Consider the following 16,944-nt stretch of genomic DNA (forward strand, 5'->3'; position numbering starts at 1 on the left):
TTAGAATCTCCATATTCTTTTGGAGACAAGTTCCACTCAGCCTGGAATTCACTCATGAGTTGTAATAGGAGCGGCGGGCTGCGTTCCCGGCGCCCGGCTGCCCGCATGGCTAGCTTAGCCCCGGAAGTAATTACATGGAAACTGTATTCTTTTAAACACTGCTTGATCCATTAGTTTTAACCTCTTATTGGCTAGCTCTTACATATTGATCTAACCCATTTCTAATATTCTGTGTAGTACCACGAGCTGGCTTACCAGGAAAGATCTTAACCTGCGTCTGTCTGGAGTGGGAGAATCATGGCGACTGCTTGACTAGGCTTTTTTCTCCCAGCATTCTGTTCTGTTTATTCCACCTACCTAATTTTCTGTCCTATTAAGGGGCCAAGGCAGTCTCTTTATTTAACTAATGAAATTAACACAAAACAGAAGACTCTCCCCCATCACTCATGCCTACCCTGGCCTGGAGGGTTTCCTACTTAACAGGGCAGAGTGGCTCAAAGCAGGAAGGAATTCCTGCAGTGGGCAGTTAGAGATGAGAGGATGAGGATCCTGCTCAAGGTCCTCTTTGGCTACAGAGTGGCCTGCCTGGGCTCTATGAGGCCTTGACTAAACCGCAATGCTGCCAGTGCTTCAGTGCAGCTAAGGAGGAGCTGAGGCAGCAGCATCTTCAGGACTATAAAGCCAGCCTGGAAGACTACACACGCGTTTCAGTCCTGCCCGAGATACAGGGCAAGACTCTGTGTGAACTCTAAAACTACCAAAGAATAACAGTTCGTAGCATACTGTTCCTACAAACCACATTAGACACAAACAAACGTCAGAAGATAAGATGGAAGCGTGCACTAGCACTGAATACACCTGTCCGGGAATGAGAGCCAATTCTCATCTATGGTTGCAGGTAGAATGTGTTCCCTTAGCATACTTCTGTGGGTCTGTCATTTTAGGGTGGGTCAACCAAGGTGTTAGGTCTGCTTGTTTGTGTGCTTGTTTTAATTTGCCGTGTCTATTACAATCATTTAGAATTTTCATATTATATTTGCATTATTGTGGCTGATTATGGCAGTCCTCAGAGCTTGGTGATTCCTGGGAGTTAACAATGACAGAGCAGCTGATGATTCCCTGGGGGTTAACATATGGCAGAGCAGCTGGTGATTCCCTGGGGTTAACATCTGACAGAGCAGCTGGTGATTCCCTGGGGTTAACATACAACAGAGCAGCTGGTGATTCTCTGGGGTTAACATCTGACAGAGCAGCTGGTGATTCCCTGGGGGTTAACATCTGACAGAGCAGCTGGTGATTCCCTGCGGTTAACATCTGACAGAGCAGCTGGTGATTCCCTGGGGTTAACATCTGACAGAGCAGCTGGTGATTCCCTGGGGTTAACATCTGACAGAGCAGCTGGTGATTCTTTTTGGTTAACATACAACAGAGCAGCTGGTGATTCCCTGGGGTTAACATCTGACAGAGCAGCTGGTGATTCCCTGCGGGTTAACATCTGACAGAGCAGTTGGTGATTCCCTGGGGTTAACATATGACAGAGCAGCTGGTGATTCCCTGGGGTTAAATACGACAGAGCATCTGGTGATTCCCTTGGGTTAACATCTGACAGAGAAGTTGGTGATTCCCTGGGGGTTAACATATGACCGAGCAGCTGGTTATTCCCTGGGGTTAACATCTGACAGAGCAGCTGGCCTGCCTGAGAATTGTTCATGTGCAAGAAACACAAACACAGAGACAGAGACAGAGACACAGAAGAGAGAGAGACTCACCAGTGGCTGCGTGTTCGAGTGCGTAGAGGACAGGGGAACAATACAGCAGTCAGAGGGGATCACAGTGTCAGGCCAGATCAGCCTCCCAGGCTGGCCAGAGTCTCCTGAGAAGTTCTCCTCTGTTTCAGTAGTTCAGCCTGGTCCAGTGGCTGAGGCCAGGAAAGGATCTCGTGGCATGTACTTTCCCAGAAGCATCGGGTTCTGGGGTGCTCTTCTCACCCCAGAGTGGAGTAAGACACTCCTTTCTTCTCAGATTGGGTTGCTGAGAGGAAAGAGCATATAAGAGGCAGAAATGTGTTCTCCTAGTGGGGGAACACTTAGGGACACATTCTTGAGCACAGAAGATACCCAAGATGGTTCTAATGAGGAAGACAGCTGGAGAGATGGACCACCACACCAGTCGCACAGTCTTCTCTGGGTCTCTTGCCTACCCTTCCTGCCTGGGATTTTACCTGGAGAGATAGATGTTCTCTGGGGTGGACAGCTCTTCCTCTGCAGGAGGGGCCTGTGGCCAGACGGTGTCCTAGGCATCTGGCCTGGGTCCCCAGAGGGGCTGTCTAAATCTCATCCAGACCCATCCCCAACATATGGTTCAGAAGCCATGGAGCTGGGCTGGGGCTTGACCTCTTCAGGGCTTCAAAGAGAAAGGCACAGGAAGGAGACTCTTAGTGACTTCAAAACACACAAGACTTAGTGCACTGCCCTGCAGCGCCCAAGTACCCGACTGGTCCTCCAAGGAATATTTGCCTCCTTTGGCCTTGCCCCCAACTCTCCCTGCTTCACTCAGCATCTCTGCTGTCCCCCTGTTGCTCAACAAGCCTGAGGTCACACTGCAGGGGACACCTGGTCTTTCTGAAGTGACAGATTGTTATGCTCACAGTGTGCCACGAGTGGACACAGGCATCATTTATCACAAAGAACAGGAGGAAAAGTACAAATCAGATGAAGTGAGAAAGGTGCTCACCTGGTTCTGTGGGTGCCTCTAGGATCCCCTGACTGTGGAGCCTGGTTCTCATGGGAGGCATGGTTACTCTCTGCAGGAGGCAGGCAGCAACATAGGTGTCTGAAGCCATTGACAATGGTTTTCTTGACCCTCTTCCTGTGGTGGCGCCTCTGGTTTCGGGAGGAAGCTGGCCCAGCATCCTAGGGCTGACCATGGCTGATGGCCTCTTCCTGTCTGGTGGTCACTTCTTCCTGCAGTGTGTCCCCAAGGGAGGAGCCTTTGGGGGTTACACGCAGAGCCGTCCCCAGCGAGCTCCAGAGTTTCTCTGCATCATTTGCTGCCTCATTGTGGTCTGCCCCATGAGGGTGGTACAGAGAGCAGGATGGCTGGGCACTCGCCGTCAGGCTGCCACACAACCTGATCATCGATGGAGAGAAACTCTTGCTGCCGTCCAGGCTGCTGCTCATGAGGGAATCAGCCACAGGACAGCGCAGGTGGGATAGGTGGGCAAGGTGGATCCTCCTTGGCTGGCAGCACAGGGTGGCAGGCACGCTATGCCTTCTGCCACCCTGCCTGGAATTCCCATCTTCTTTCTCCTGGGGCTCAGATGGCACGATGAAGGTTGGGGAAGTAGGCTCAGCAGCTTTCCTGAGAGTTCCAGAAAAGGTGTGAAGATCGGCCAGGTTGAGGACAAGGCCTGGCTCCTTGGGTTTTGTGGGTTTCACCCGGTGATGGCAGCTGTCTCCCCCGGGTGCCTGGTGTTGCAGACTCAGGTGTGTGGCCATCACCTGGTTATACTTTTGGTCTCTAAGACAATCATTTCTTCACGTTGGTACCCCATGCCTGCCATGGTGCCGACAATGCTAGGGCTCGGGGTGCCTGGGAGACTCTGGATGGATGCCCGTGCCTGGCTGTCCCTGATCATGGGGAGCCTTAGGATTTGGCTGATGGTGGGCGTCCTGTTGGGGTTGATCATCAGGAGTTCCACAATGATGCTGAAAATGTCACATGGGACATGATGAGAAACGCTGAAGTTTGCAGCCAGAATTTGCTGCCTCAAGCCCGCAGAAGAGCTCGCTTGGAACGGAAGGTGCCTGGCCACCATGTAGTAGAGGAGCACACCTAAACTCCAAACATCGCTGGCATAGCCATCGTATGGCTCCACTCCAAAGAGTTCCGGGGCACAGTAGGCCGAGTGCCGCAGAAAGTCTTTAGTTTTGTCCCAGGGACAACTCTGACTGCCAGGCCAAAATCACAGAGCTTGGCATTTCCAGAGGCGTCGATCAAGATGTTATTTGCCTTAATGTCCCTGTGGACGATACAGTTGTCGTGGCAGTACTTCACTGCCTGTACTACCTGTCCAAACAGCCTTCGAGCCTCGCACTCCTGTATGCCTCCCGGTTTGCGAATCTGACGCAACAGGTCCCCTTTGGAGGCGTAATCCATTATGAGATACGTCATGTCCCGTGTCTGCACCTCCTGAAGGAACCTGATTATATGCGGATGAACGAGGGATCTCATTATATCAACCTCATTGTTGTTCCGGGCGCAGTCCCCATTCACATTTGCCAGAATCTTCACAGCCACATAGCTGACAGTGGGCATGTGAAAGGCCAGTTTGACTGTGGCAAAGGTTCCTCGTCCCAGAGTTGTCAGCATTTGATAGATACTGCTAAATGTCTCCTTGTCACAGTAGAGGGTCTCTCTGACCTCCTCCATGGCCAGGTTCTCGCTGAAACACAACGGGAACTTTAAACAAACAGTTTAAATCACACCAATGAGAATGTTTATCACTATGAATTCCTACATTCCAAAGAGAAAAAGAGTCACAGATACTTCAGGCAACCTAACCAGCTACGTAGTGCTCAGGAAGGAAAGGAAGTACCTCCCAAAGCAGTGGACAGCAGAACATAACACAGGTCAGGTTGGCCGGATTCACCCAGAAACTGAGAGAATAAAACAAAGGGTGGCAGAAGCTACGAGCCACTGATTGGGAAGGAGAATCATCCTCTTACTTGAACTGAACACTCACTGAGAGACAAGATACTAATAAAATCATATGCATGAGAAGTTGATGAGACAACAGAAACCCCGAAAACCCAGAGTGTCTTGGTGGGGAGATGGCTCAGGAGGTTAGAAGGTTTATTATTTCGGCAGAGGACCTGTGTTTGGTTCTCAGGACCCAGGTCAGGTGGATCACTGCCTCCAGTTCTAGGAGATCCTATACCTCTGACCTCTGAGGGCATCCAAACACATGCGTGGATGATTGCAAGGGCAAACACACGTCCGCATGCGCGTGTGCACACACACTCACACACACACTTGAGGTTGCCTACATGTACACTCACATGTACTATATATAATTTCAAATAGTGATATAAGTCTTTTTTATTTCTATGACCTGGAAGGACAAAAGAGGGCAACAGATCCCCTAGGTGCGGCACTTCAGGAAGTTATGTTGTCATGGGATTGCTGTGAGGCAGACCTGGTCTTCTGCGAGAAGAGTCCATGCTCCTAACTGCTGGGCTGTCTCTCCAGCCTAACCCATCCCCAAACAAATCTGTTTTTGAAAACCCTGAGAGTCCTTCTCATGGACTGGAAAATGTGGATGGAATTGAGAAACTTCTTGATATAAATTCAAGTAAGAAGATATGATAAAGAACAAGATTGAAATATTTATGAGGAAAGAATCTGCATAGGAAAGCCCAGGAGCAGGCAAACCTACTGATGAATCCTTCCAATCTCTTGAAAACAATGTCAGTGTTCCTCAATACTCCACAAAATAGAAAGGTCCTTAGCAGTTCCAAACTCATTCATGCCAAAACCAGGAAAACACAATGAAGAAAAATAGAGGCTATTTCCATGATGAACATAGATGTAAAAGTCCTTAATAATACTACTTAATACTTTTCACCAAATTCACATAAGCCAGGCCATACTTCACGGTTAAAATATGCTCCCAAGGATCCTTGCAAGGATATCTCTACGCATTTAGCCTGACAACACAACATTGAAACAGAATTAAGGGCAAGAGTGCCACAGTCATACAGAAGGACGGCCATAGAGAAGGATGAAACTGTGGGGCTCTCAAGAACATGGTTGTCACTGGAGAAGATCGCTCTACATGGGAAAAGCCAGTCCTTCAAATGTGTCACTTTTCTTCTCTCATATGGGGAACTTGGGAGCAGGAGGAGGTCCTCAACATAAGAGGAGGCTCCTAGGAATGTGGAGGAGGTGATGTGAGAAGCATAGCAGCGTGGGTTAATCACATGATCAAGTGCTCAGAATGCATTAGAGATGTTCCTGCGATTGCCAGGACTAAATTGTTCCTATGATATGGTACGCCATAACAAGGAAAGGCTTGAAATGAGAAAAGAGAAACGGATCAAAGAACACATAACAAAAGTAAATGAAGAAGTAAAACTAAAGGCAGCGGTTCTGGAGAGATGAGTTAGTGTTTAACATCACCTCTTGCTCTTTCAGAGAACCCTGGTTTGAGGCCCAACACACATGGTGCTCACAATCACTTGTTACTCGAGTTCTAGCTAATCTGTCTCCCTCATGTGACTTCCATAGGTGTGAGGCTCATGGTGCACACACAGACATAAAAACAAAATACTCATACACATAAAATAATAATATTAAAAATTATACCCCAAAAAGCACAACTTAAAAATAAAAACTGCCAAGCTGTGGTGGCACATGCCCTTAATCCCAACACTCAAAAGGCAAAGCAGGTGATCTTTTAGTTTGGGGCCAGTCATATCTACAGAGTGAGTTTCAAGAAGGCCATAGCTACACAGAGAATCTCTGTATTGAATTCTCCTCTCCATACACTCGCAAAATGACCAGAGAGTGAAAAAAAGAACATGAAAAAGTAAGCTCATAAATCAAGCCAGAAAATGCATAAATACACAGAGAACAACAACAACAATCAAAGGCAACAAAGCTGGAGGGAACTTACTATGTTGGAGTCCAGCAGCTCTTGAAAGTCCAAGCAGTTTCTATCACCAGCACAGAGCTCCAACCACTTTCCACCTCACGAACCCGCTTGCACTCTAAGGAGAGGAGGCAACCTCAGCCAGAGCTGTGAGGGCACAGGCGCCTGTCATTGTGAGGTCAGAGCAAGAAAAGGACAAATGGTGGCTTTTCACAGCTCACGGGTTTTCTTTCCATTCTGTCACCAAGTACAGGAAGGCTGAGTGAAAAAATGAGAACACGGAGGGACTTGGAAGGGGTGGGCAGGAAGCAGTGAGATCAGGGGAATGTGGTCAAAGCTTTCCATGTGCGTGTAGGTCAATATCACTGTGAGAATATTCATGTTGTAGAGTCAATGTAAACAAATGTTTTAAAATGGTGAACGAAGGAATGAACCCAGAGAAAATATTAAAACTAAAGATTAAAATAGAGTAAACATCTAATTGATGCAGATAATAAAAATTGCCCCAAATTATACCGCAGACCGAGGAAGAAAGAAAGGAAGAAAGGGTTATTTTAAATCCTGGAAACACAAACCTCTAAACCCCTAATCTGTTACCTTAGAAGGAAACTCACTGTGTTCAGATTCAACAATTCATGAATATCCAAGTGCAACCAGCTCACTTCTATCTAAATCACTCTTTCAACTGAAGATCAACCTCTGCATTGTAAGGAGAGGAGGCAGTTTCAGCCAGAGCTGTGCGGCAACAGGGGTCTGTCATTGTGAGGTCAGAGCAAGAAATGGATCAATGAGGACTTGGCTTAGATCACTGGTTTTCTTCACATTCTGTCCCTAAGTACAGGAAGGCTGCCCTGGTCAGTTGGGATGTAGGGGCCTGGGGAGGCTGGTTACCCCCAGTTAGCATTCACTGTATCTCCCTTTTTAGTTCATCGTGTCTGTTCTTTTCATTCTTTTGTTCTTTTGGGGATCTGACACCAGCTCCCAATTAAATTACACACAGTAGCTTCTTCTTACTTACAATTTCTTAGCTTGATTCTTTCTTGCCAGCTTTTCTTACCTTTGAATTATCCTGTCCACCTTTCCCTCTGGCTCTGGGCTTTTTCCTTTTTTTCCCCTCTGTTTATCTTACTTTTATTCTTATTCAGTTGCTGGGTAACTGGATAGCTTCCCCTAGCACCCTCCTCTCCTTGTTCTCTTGCTCTTTCTCTGTTCCTTCCTCTACGATTTCTCCTTCCATTTATACTCTCTGTGTGACTGACCAACCTATCCTTTCTCCTGCCTTACGTTTGGCCATTAAAATCTTCATTAGCCCACCAGGTGTTTTAGACAGGCAAAGCATCACAGCTTCACAGAGTTCAACAAGTGCAATCTAAACAGAAGTCACACACCTTAAAATAATATTCTACAACACCCCCCATGACTTACCTTTTCCTTCTGGGTTTATTGACCAGGTTTTCCACAACTTTGAAACATGGCCACAAGCTAGGGATCAGTGTTCAAACACAGGATCCAAACACACATCCAAACCTAATAGAAACCCCTTCCACTCTAATAATCATAGTAGGTGGAATCATTTGAATTATAACAGGCTCTGGATGTTGTCCTTCACTGGATATGGACACTGTATACTTGCTTTCTCTTACTGTGAAGAAACATCATGACCAAAAACAACTTGAGGAAGAAAGGTTTACTTTCCTTTCACTTTCCTATCAGAAGCTACCATGAGTGGAAGTCAGGGAAGGAAGTCAAGACCAGAACCTCGAGGCAGGAACCAAAGCAGGTACCATGGAGTAAAAGCCACTTACTGACTGGCTCTCCTTGACTCTCTAAGCCAGCGAGGTCCCTGGCCAGCAAGGGAACCTAATCCTGTTCCATAAGATCCATCAGATAGCATTTGAAGGAAGAGATGGGCAGGTGCCAAGACAAGAATTCCTCCACCAATCTGAAAAACAACATGAAAACACCAGAACCCAGGGATCTTACAACAGAAGGTCTTGATCACCCTAATCCAGAAGAAGTGGAAAAAACTGACATTATGAAAGCTATAGAGTCCCTTAAACAACATGTAAAAAACACCATTATAGAAGTGGATGAGAAGTATAACAAAAAGTTTGAAGAAATGAATAAATACATAAATGATACCCTGGGAAACCAAGAAAAAACAATCAAACAGGTAATGGAAACAGTTCAAGAATTGAAAACTGAAATGGAGGCAAGGAAGAAAACACAAACCAAGGGCTGGCTGGATATGGAAAATCTAGGTCAATGAATAGAGACTACAGAAACAATCATAACCAATAGAATAAAAGAGATAGAAGAAAGAATCTCAGACTCTGAAGACACCATAGAGAAAATAAACGTACTGATCAAAGAAAAAAGCAAATCCAACAAATTCTCATCACAAAACATTCAGGAAATATGGGACACAATAAAAAGACCAAACCTAAGAATAATAGGAATAGAAGAAGGAAAAGATTTACAGCTCAAAGGCCCAGAAAATATATTTAACAAAATTAAGGAAGAAAACTTTCCCAACCTAAAGAAAGATATTCCTATGAATATTCAAGAAGCATACAGAACACCAAATAGACTGGATCAAAAAAACACTTCCCCTTGCCATAAATATCAAAACACAAAACATACAGATTAAAGAAAGAATATTAAGAGCTGCAAGGAAATAGGTCAAGTAAATTATAAAGGTAAACCTATCAGACTTACACCGGACTTCTCTATGGAAACCATGAAAGCCAGAAGGTCCTGAACAGAGGTACTGCAGAAACTACGAGACCATGGATGCAAGCCCAGACTACTATAGCCAGCCAAGCTATCGTTCACTATCAATGGAGAAAACAAAATATTCTAAGATAAGAACAAATTTAAAGAATACGTAACTGCAAATCCAGTAATAGAAGGAAAATCACAACCCAAGGAATCCAACATTGCCAACACTGCCTACAATAACTCAGACATCTAGCGACCCTTCACCAGCACAACTCAAAGAAGGGAAACACACAAACACTACTACCAAAAAATAATAATAACTGGAGTCAACAACCACTGGTCAGTAATATCACTTAATGTCAATGGACTCAATTCACCTATAAAAAGGCACAGGCTAAGAAATTGGATATGAAAACAGGATCCAACATTCCGCTGTTTACAAGAAACACACCTCAACCACAAAGACAGACATCTACTCAGAGTAAAGGGTTGGGAAAAGGTTTCTCAAGCAAATGGACCTAAGAAACAAGCAGGTGTGGTCATACTAATTTTTAACAAAACTGACTTCAAACTAAAATCAATCAGAAGAGATCGAGATGGACACTTTATACTCATAACAGGAACAATTCATCAGGATGAAGTCTCAATCCTGAATATCTATGCCCCTAATATAAAAGCACCCATGTACGTAAAAGAAACATTACTAGAACTCAAGGCAGCCATCAAACCGCACACACTAATAGTAGGAGACTTCAACACTCCTCTCTCACCAATGGACAGGTCAATCAGACAGAAACCTAAGAGAGAAATAAGACAATTAATGGAGGTAATGAATCAAATGGACTTAACAGACATCTATAGAACATTCCACCAAAATAGGAAAGAATATACCTTCTTCTCTGCAGCTCATAGAACCTTCTCGAAAATTTACCACACCCTTGGTAACAAAGCAAACCTCCACAGATACAAAAATTTTAGTGTCACCTGTGTCACCATGGATTAAAGTTGGAATTCAACAACAATGCTACCCTGAGAAAGTTGACAAACTCATGGAAACTGAACAGTCAACTACTGAACCACACCTGGGTCAAGGAAGAAATAAAGAAAGAAATTAAAGTCTTCCTTGAACTTAATGAAAATAAAGACACAACATACTCAAACCTATGGGACACTATGAAAGCAGTGCTCAGAGGAAAGTTCATAGCACTCAGTGCCCACTCAAAGAAAACGAAGAAAGCACACATTGGAGACTTAACAGCACACCTGAAAGCTCTAGAAAGAATAGAAGTAGACTCACCCAGGAGAAGTAGAAGACTGGAAATAATCAAACGGAGGGCTGAAATCAACAAAATAGAACCACAGAAAACAATCCAAAGAATCAATGAAACAAAAAGTTGGTTCTTGGAGAAAATCAACAAGATCGACAAACCCCTATCCAAACTAATCAAACAGCAGAGAGAGAACATGCAAATTATTAAGATCAGAAATGAAAAGAGACATAACCACAGACACAGAGGAAATTCAGAGAATTCAGAGAATCATTAGATCTTACTACAAAAGCCTGTATGACACTAAACTAGAAAATGTGAAAGAAATGGACATTTGTTTTTAGATAAGTACCATATACCAAAGTTAAACCAAGACCAGGTGAACAATCTAAATAGACCTGTTAGTCGTGAAGAATTAGAAACTGTTATCAAAAACCTCACTTCCAAAAAAAGCCCAGGACCAGATGGTTTCAATGCAGAATCCTAACAGAACTTCCAAGAAGAGCTAATAGCTATACTCCTTAATGTATTTCACAATATAGAAACAGAAGAGTCATTGCCAAATTCCTTTTATGAAGACACAGTTACCCTAATACCAAAACCACACAAAGACTCAACCAAGAAAAAGAATTACAGGCCAATCTCACTCATGAACATTGATGCAAAAATTATCAATAAAATACTGGCAAACTGAATCCAAGAACACATTAGAAAAATTATCCATTATGATCAAGTAGGCTTCATCTTAGAGATGCAGGGCTGGTTCAACATATGAAAATCTACCAATGTAATCCATCATATAAATAAACTGAAAGAAAAAAAAACATATGATCATTTTATTAGATGCTGAAAAACCATTTGACAAAATTCAATGCCCCTTTATGTCTTGGAGAGATTAGGGATACAAGGTTAATTCCTAAATATAATAAAAGCTATTTACAGCAAGCCAACAGCTAACATCAAATTAAATAGAGAGAAACTCAAAGCCATCCCACTAAAATCAGGAACACGACAAGGCTGTCCACTCTCTCCATACCTCTTCAATATAGTGCTTGAAGTTTTAGCAATAGCAATAAGACAACATAAGGGGATCGAGGGGATTAGAATTGGAAAGGAAGTAGTTAAGCTTTTGTTATTTGCAGACAATATGATAGTATACATAAGCGACCCCAAAAACTCTACCAAAGAACTCCTACAACTGATAAACACCTTTAGTAATGTGGCAGGATACAAGATCAACTCCAAAAAATCAGTTGCCCTCCTATACACAAAGGATAAGGATGCAGAGAGGGAAAACAGAGAAGCATCACCTTTCACGAAAGCCACAAATAGCATAAAATATCTTGGGGTAACTCTGACCAAGGAAGTGAAAGATCTATTTGACAAGAACTTTAAGGCATTGAAGAAAGAAACTGAGGAGTATACCAGAAAATAGAAGGACCTCCCTTGCTCTTGGATTGGGAGGATCAACATAGTAAAAATGGCAATTCTCCCAAAAGCAATCTATAGATTCAATGCAATCCCCATCAAAATCCCATCAAAATTCTTCACAGATCTGGAGAAGACAATAATCAACTTTATATGCAAAAACAAAAAATCCAGGATAGACAAAAACAATCTTATACAATAAAGGAACTTCTGGAGGCATTACCATCCCTGACTTCAAACTCTATTACAGAGCTACAATATTGAAAATAGCTTGGTATTGGCTTAAAAACAGAGAAGTCGACCAATGGAATTATATAGAAGACCCGGATTTTAACCCACAAACCTATGAACACTTGATTTTCGATAAAGGAGCTGAAAGTATACAATGGAAGAAAGAGAGCATCTTCAACAAATGGTGCTGGCATAACTGGATGTCAACCTGTACAAGAATGAAAATTGATCCATATCTATCACCATGCACAAAACTCAAGTCCAAATGGATCAAAGACCTCAATATCAGTCTGAACACACTGAACCTGATAGAAGAGAAAGTGGGAAGTACTCTACAACACATGGGCACAGGAGACCACTTCCTACGTATAACCCCAGCAGCACAGACATTAAGGGCAACATTGAATAAATGGGACCTCCTGAAACTGAGAAGCTTCTGTAAAGCAAAGGACACTGTCACTAAGACAAAAAGGCAACCCACTGACTGGGAGAAGATCTTCACCAACCCAGCAACTGACAAAGGTCTGATCTCCAAAATATATAAAGAACTCAGGAAACTAGACTTTAAAATGCTAACTAACCCAATTAAAAAATGGGGTACTGAACTGAACAGAGAATTCTCAACAGAAGAAGTTCAAATGGCCAAAAGACACTTAAGGTCATGCTCAACCTCCTTAGCAATCAGGGAAATGCAAATCAAAACAACTTTGAGAGATCATCTTACACCTGTCAGAATGGCTAAAATCAAAAACACCAATGATAGCCTTTGCTGGAGAGGTTGTGGAGTTAGGGGTACACTCATTCATTGCTGGTGGGAATGCAAACTTGTGCAACCACTTTGGAAAGCAGTGTGGCGGTTTCTCAGGAAATTTGAGAACAACCTAACCTAGGACCCAGCAACACCACTCTTTGGAATATACCCAAGAGATGCCCTATCATACTACAAAAGTATTTGTTCAACTATGTTCATAGCAACATTATTTGTTAAAGCCAGAACCTGGAAACAACCTCGATGCCCTTCAATGGAAGAATGGATGCAGAAAGTGTGGAATACATACATATCAAAGTACTACTCAGTGGTAAAAAACAATGACTTCTCGAATTCTGCATGCAAATGGATGAAAATAGAAAACACTATCCTGAGTGAGGTAACCCAAACCCAAAAAGATGAACATGGGATGTGCTCATTCATAATTGATTTATTACCATAAATAAAGGACATTGAGCCTATAATCGTGATCTTAGAGAAGCTAAATAAGAAGGTGAATCCAAAGAAAAACATATAGTTATCTTCCTGGATCTTGGAAGTAGTCCAGATTGCTGGGCAAAAATTGGGAACTGGGGGGTGGGGTGAGATGGGGGAAAGGGAAGATGGGGAGAGAAAAGTGAGAAGGGGAGGATGGGAGAGCTTGGAGGAATGAGATGGTTGGGTTAAAGGAAGGGTGGGTATGGGAGCAGGGAAGTATATATCTTAATTAAGGGAGCCATTTTAGGGTTGGCAAGAGACTTGACTCTAGAGGGGTTCCCAGGTGTCCAGGGAGATGTCCCCAGCTAGATCCTTGGGCAGCTGAGGAGAGAGAGCCTGAAATGGCCCCATCCTAAAGCCATACTAACGAATATCTTGCATATCACCTTAGAACCTTCATCTGGCCATGGATGGAGATAGAGACAGAGACCCACATTGGAGCACATGACTGACCTCCCAAGGTCCAAATGAGGAGCAGAAGGAGGGAGAACATGAGCAAGGAAGTTAGGACCGCGAGGGGTGCACCCACCCACTGAGACGGTGGGGTTGATCTATTGGGAGCTCACCAAGGTCAGCTGGACTGTGACTGAAAAAGCATGGGATAAATCCGGACTCTCTGAACATGGCGGACAATGAAGGCTGATGAGAAGCCAAGGATAATGGCACTGGGTTTTGCTCCTATTGCATGTACTGGCTTTGTGGGAGCCTTGCTTGTTTGGATACTCACCTTCCTAGACCTGGATGGAGAGGGGAGGACCTTGGACTTCCCACAGGGCAGGGAACCCTGACTGCTCTTAGGACTAGAGAAGGAGGGAGAGGGAAGTGGGGAGTGGGAAGTGGGGGGAGGGGGAGGGAAAAGGGAGGCAGGGAGGAGGAGGAAATTAAAAAAAAAAAAGATTTAAAGTTCTTGACTCACCAGCTGCCGCTCAGCCTGGAGGCCGAAGAGGCAACTTCTCAGAATGAGATTGCCAAGCTCCTGAACAAAGAGCTGTGGCCGTTGGATCCGGAAGAGATCCGGAAACGCCTGGAACATACTGAGTATCAGTTCCCTAACCACCGCAAGATACTGATCCGGGGTCTTCCGGGGGACTTGACCAACCAGGAAGTACGCGATCGAGATCTTCTGAGCGGCTAAGAACTCAAGGACTGTTGGTGGACAAATACAAAGGGACAGCTTTCGTGACCATGATGAACAGGGAGCACGCTGAAGCTGCTCTCAAGGCCTTCCACCAGAGCCGCCTTCGAGAGCGGGAGCTGTCAGTTCAGTTGCAGCCTACACATGCTCTGTTGTCACACACAATACACAACAAGCTGCCGCCCAGGCTGACCCAGGCAGTGTGGCCCTTTGGCAGCCTGGAGCGCTGCTACGTGGTGTACAGCGAGCGCACAGGCCACTCTAAGGGCTAGGGCTTTGCAGAGTACATGAAGAAAGACTCGGCTGCCAGGGCCAAGTCTGATTTGCTGGGCAAGCCACTGTGAGCTGGGTACAATGGTCAACTTTTGCAGACAGCAGCAGGGAGTGTAAAGCCAGGGGAAAACACTGGTTTCTCTATTAGAGGGGTGGTTTGTCAAGACCAAGGCTTTGGCATTCTATCCACACAGGGCAGACACCCTGGAGCTCTTTGGTCCTGAGTCAAGCTTCCAGAGCTTGGCATCTGAGAAGCTCTGACTTAGTAGGACCTATGGTCCAACTTTAAGGCATCAGAGGGCAAGAAGAGTATGCCAGGGGGGTGGAGATCCTGGGACTGGGTACTGGCCAGAGCAGGCAGGCAAGGACATGAGACAGCTATACCTTCTACTCTCTGTGCCCTGTCCCTTTCCCCCAATAAACCTCCCACATGAGTTCTGTTGTATGGTATTACTTTCCTGCCTTCTGCCGCCAACCAGCAACATTCATCATTCCCAGGGCCTCTGTCTTTGCATCTTGCCATTTCTGTTCTTCACTAAAATAGTCCCATAGCTGATAGCTGCTATTTCTCTCTACTTGCATTGTCAGTGATTTCCAGTGTGTAAACCCAGGCAGAGCATGCGTTGCCTTTTGTGACTTGGATCCTGTCTGTCCTGTCTTTTTAAATTTCTTTCTTCATTTATTTTCTATATTTGGATATTTTCCCTGCACGTCATTGTGTGCCGTGTGTGTGCAGTATTTGCAGTGGGAGAAGAGGGGAAACGGATTACATTAATCCATTGGAAGCTAGGAGTTCCACCTTTATAATCATTAAAACAAAACAACACAACACAACACCAGCACTACCACCCCTCCAGCACCTCCACAAACAACTAACAAGGGGCTGGAGAGATGGTTGAACAGTTAAGAGTGCTTTCAGCTTTTCCAGAGGACTTGAATTTGGTTCTGAGGACATTTGTTAGGTGACTCAAAACTCCAGTCCCCGGGGATCCAATATCCTCCTTTGTCTCCTGCAGATATCTCTACACATATGGCATACACCCAGAGATACACAAATGCACAAGTAGAAATTTTAAAGAGAAAAGAAAGCAGCTAACCAACCAGGATTCAGTATTTGTTTACATTTTATGAGATAAAACTTACATACAATGCAAGGTATATTTTATCTTGTCATTTTAGCAAATCAGTCTACTGATTCCAATTAATATTTATGTTGCCAACAATCTAATTTCCCAGTTTTCTTCCCAATAAACCCTTGCTCTAGGCCCTAGAGGCAAACAGAGATGCTTAAAAAAGATTCATTTTCATTTATGTGTGAGTGTGTATATACCACATGTATGTAGGTGCCATGATGACCAGAACATGGTGTTGGACTTTTAGAGCTGGTGAAAGATTTATGGCAGCAGGTGTGACCCTGGCAGGTCCCTGGTGGTTGGGAGACCATGGTGGGTGGGAGATAGACAGATACACCATGTGGAGAAAGCTTGGGTATAGAGTTTATTTATTTAATGGGAAGGGTAAAAGAGGAAGGGTGTTGTAAGCGGCTGCTTGTTTGTTCCCAGCCGCTCAGCCCCGAAATAATCACACAGAAACAATATTATTTGCAATACTGTTTGGCCAATAGCTTAAGTGTATTTCTGGCTAACTCATACATCTTAATTTAACCCATTTCTCTTAATCTGTATATTGCCACGTGACTGTGGCTTACCGGGTAACGTTCCAGTGTCTCTCTCTGGCGGGGCTACATGGCTTCTCTCTGACTTTGCCTTCTTTATTCCAGCATTCAGATCAGTTTTCTCTACCTAGTTCTACTCTGCCCTATCAACAGGCCAAGGCAGTTTCTTTATTCATCAATGATATTCACAGCATACAGAGGGAAATCCACATCAGAAGGGGATTATGGGAGGAAGAGAGAAATAGAGAGAGAGAGAAAGAGAGAGAAGAAGAAAAAGAAGAAGAGGAGGAGGAGGAGGAGAAGAAGAGAAGAGAA

General features: G+C 44.3%; 1 pseudogene; it reads right to left on the reverse strand.

The window, feature by feature from the left end:
- Nucleotides 1–3,496: 3,496 nt before the first annotated feature.
- LOC121459554 lies at nucleotides 3,497–4,431 on the reverse strand (annotated as a pseudogene).
- Nucleotides 4,432–16,944: the final 12,513 nt, after the last annotated feature.

Source organism: Microtus oregoni, unplaced genomic scaffold, assembly GCF_018167655.1.
Source record: "Microtus oregoni isolate MIOR12 unplaced genomic scaffold, Mior012 000019F_ref0000042, whole genome shotgun sequence".
NCBI lineage: Eukaryota > Metazoa > Chordata > Mammalia > Rodentia > Cricetidae > Microtus > Microtus oregoni.